Here is a 3,854-nt window from a genome sequence, read left to right as displayed (position 1 = left end):
TGCCGCCTGAGACACTGGCATTCTGTGTGGGTACCAGTTTGAGTCCCAGCTGCTCCAATTCCTATCCAGCTCCCTGCTGGTGCTCCTGGAAAGGCATGGAGGATGGCCAGAGTGCTTGGGCCCCTGAACCCATAAGGGAGACCTGTTTGGAGTTCCTGGCTCCTGAATTCGGCCTGGCCCAGCCCTGGATGTTGCAACTGTCTAGGGGGTGAGCCAGAGGACGGAGGATCTCTCTCTTTATATAGCACTGCCTTTTTGACAAATCAGTCTTTCAGCTACCACTAAAGAAGTGAAAAGACAAGTAGGCTGTATTCCTGCAACACACAGTACTCAGAGTATACAAGGAATTTCTAAAAATTAGTGAAGAAATGGATAAAGTTTCATGGAAAAAATGAGTAGGAGACTCGATACATCACAAAGATATCAAAATGACAAATACATAAAAAGTTGTTCAATGTGAATATCAGAAAAATAAAAACCATAATACAATGAGAAATTTCAAAAGGTTCAGTTTTACCAAGTATTGGCAAGAACACAGAGCAAATAAAAACAACATACATTAATGTTGGGAGGTTAAATTTGGACTAATTACTTAGAAAACCTTTTGACCACACCTACTAGAATTGAACATACGTATACTTGGTGACCTAGTAACTCCAGGCCTACTTAAATTTTCAGCAGAAATGTTATTAATGTGAATCAAAAGAATTCTACATGATATTAAGAGTTGTATGGTCTTTCACAGCCAAAAACACTGGAAATGGCCCAACTGTCCAGTAATAGAACAGAGAATAAATTAACTGTAGCACATGTAGATGAAGTCTTTCTAGATACAACACAAATGATTCACAACAACACATACTGTATTACCCCATCAACTTAAAATCCAACAACTGGGAACACTATCTTTGCTGTTAATTCAGCAGTGGTTAAACTGGGGGATATAGAGGACTGTGATTTCAAAAAACTTAGGGGTTAATCAGGGGTACTGATCTAATTTTTGACCACAACGTTTACATGAGTGTATGCATGTTGTGATATTTCATCAACTTCTTTATAATTTATGTACCTTTCCATATATATAGATGTAGAAAACATTTTAAACTATTTAATTTTTTTCAGGCTTCACTTGATTTGTCTAGTGGTAAGACCCTACGTTGTGGCCACAGCTGGAGGCCAAGTACTCTGCACATCGACTCTGTAGCAGGTCTTCATGAGGTAGAATCAGTGATTTCCCCACAGGGATCCAGGTCAACAGTCTTTTCTGAAGTCAGGGATCAGAGAGCTGTAGGTCTTGCAGGTGGCATCAAAGGTGGCCTTGGTAAAGCTGCCCAGGGCTGCAGCATAGCCCCTGGCTGAGGTGTCATTAGCAGCGGCTTCTTGGGCACAGGAGCTGGAGTAAGGGGCACCAGGACAGGGAAGGTTTGGGGCTTGCTATCTTGTTCCTCCCACAGCCTCTCCACACCGGTACAGCGGTGAGCTTGGCAGAATGGCCCTTCAGATGGCGGGTTACCTCCTTGAGGCACTCAATCCCCAGGCCAACATGGGCCTGATGGCGACCATCACTTGAACCCGGCCTGCTGGCTAGCGCAGGTCTGCTTGTGCACCTGCATAACCTTCAGAACCTCATCCTTGAGGGAAGGCCCAGAAAATCACCAACCTCAGACTCCTTGACGGGCAGGGAGGAGATGAATTCCTCCAGGGACTTAATCTTCAGGTCCCTGTCCAAGCGGCCCATCCAGGTGATGGGGACCTGCTCCTTAGCCTTGGCCTTGACTCCGTAAGCTCTGCGGCCCTGGACACTGCCAAAGCCCTGGGCCTCTGGGCCCTCCTCCAGCACCACCGCCATCCATTGTTTGGTGTTCTCTAGGAAAAACTTTAACACCACTGTAACAGGTACACAGTCAGTAGTGTGATTGTAGATTAGTTTAACTATCTTCGAATGCCTCCTGAAGGCACTAGAGAATATTTCTGCCTTTTATACAACACTCACTGATACATACAGCTTATAATTCTCAGATTTGGGAACACAATATCCCAATCTTACCAACATATTTTCAAATCAGCAGTAAAACCCAACACAGCTTTTCAAGCTTAAATGAGACAACTAGAGTGGAGGTACGTTTTCCTAAAGATAATAGTGTACAGCTGCAAGTATAATAAGGCAAAGCCCTCATGGCATTATTTGCATTCATTTTCACTCAACAAATACTTACAGAATGAATTATACACTCACAAATTCTGAAGTAAACATCTGGCTGTTGTGGAAGAGAATCCACACACTGCTGGAATTTTCATCCATCTGCTGAGATGGTATTGGGCAAGGAAAGGCTGTGACGTGATCTATAAAAATGGGAATGAGAAAACCTGAGAACTCAGTAACATATGTAGGTTCATGTTCCTACTGCCAAGCCTCACCAATGAGAGGTGCCTACTCTTACTTCCTCTTTCCTTTCTCACTGCTTTAAATTCTTAAAATAAAACACATTCATTTTACGGAGTTCCTTCATCTGTAAATTATTAACTCAGAGCCCTCTCTCAGGTTTTTATGTATTTGAAAGGCAAACACACACAAACACACACAACACACAAAGAAACCTGTTATTTACTACTCAAACGCCATGAGCCTCTCAAATGGATAGCAGTGACCCCAAGTACTTGAGCCACAAAGCTGTCGCCTTCTAATGCGTTTATTAGCAGAAAGCTGGAATTCCAAGTGGAGCTGGGACTTGAACACAGCCACTCTGAAATGTCACATGGACGCTCCAAGTGACATCTAAACTGCTGTGCTAAATATCAGCACCAAAGCTGACGTTAGTCTGGCTAACTTTGTTTCTATCACCAAAATTGTTTTTATTTTCCTCCTTTAGTTAATTTTGAAATTAACTGTAAAATGAACAAGGCTTTTCCCAGCCCCTGACCAGGCATATTTTTATCTTACTGAAAACAATATTGGGACTGGCGCTGTGGCACAGCGGATTAACGCCTTGGCCTGAAGCGCCAGCATCCCCTATGGGTGCCGGTTTGAGACCCGGCTGCTCCACTTCCAATCCAGCTCTCTGCTATGGCCTGGGAAAGCAGTAGAAGATGGCTCAAGTCCTTGGGCCCCTGCACCCACGTGGGAGACCCAGAAGAAGCTCCTGGCTCCTGGCTTTGGATTGGCACAGCTCCAGCCATTGTGGCCAGTTGGGGAGTGAACCAATGGATGGAAGACCTCTCTCTCTCTCTCTCTCTCTCTCTCTCTCTGCCTCTCTTCTTTCTGTGTAACTCTGACTTGCAAATAAATAAATAAATAAATCTTTTTAAAAAATATTGTAGAGGCCGGTGCTGTGGCACAGCAGGTAAGCCATGGTTTCAGTACCAGCATCCCATGTGGGTGCTGGTTGTTACCCCAGCTGGTCCACTTTCAATCTAGCTCCCTGTTAATGTCCCTGGGAAAGCAGCAGAAGATGGCCCAAGCTCCTGAGCCCCTGCACCCACGTGGGAGACCTGGAAGAAGCTCCTGACTCCTGGCTCCTGGCTTCAGCCTGGCACAACCCAAGCCTTGGAGCCATTTGGGGAGTGAACCAGTGTTTGGAAGATCTCTCTGTCTCCTTCTCTGTGTAACTGTACCTTTCAAATACATAAATAAATATTTTAAAAAATAAAACAATGTTGTCTTTTGGCAAATACACACACGCAGCCCTGCCCCCAACCCATATTCTATCATCTCCTGGCAAGTATGTTTCCACCACATACCTCCCCACATCAAAACAAGACTCTCTTGTCTTGGAGATCATATGCCCAGAACAGCTAACACAGCAAAGAATAAACATTAAAAAACAGCGGCCACTCTGGAAGACAACTCAGCAGCT

At 44.5% G+C, this 3,854-nt stretch overlaps 1 pseudogene; it reads right to left on the bottom strand.

Annotated features, from left to right (window-relative positions):
- Window positions 1–1,124: 1,124 nt before the first annotated feature.
- LOC149126041 (small ribosomal subunit protein uS5 pseudogene) lies at window positions 1,125–1,998 on the bottom strand (annotated as a pseudogene).
- Between the last annotated feature and the right edge of the window lie 1,856 nt (window positions 1,999–3,854).

The sequence above is a fragment of the Oryctolagus cuniculus genome, chromosome 6, assembly GCF_051225735.1.
Source record: "Oryctolagus cuniculus isolate XC-2025 breed Fujian yellow rabbit chromosome 6, ASM5122573v1, whole genome shotgun sequence".
Lineage (NCBI taxonomy): Eukaryota > Metazoa > Chordata > Mammalia > Lagomorpha > Leporidae > Oryctolagus > Oryctolagus cuniculus.
The sequence above is the reverse complement of the archived record's forward strand: the minus strand, read 5'-3'. Positions and strand labels throughout refer to the sequence as shown.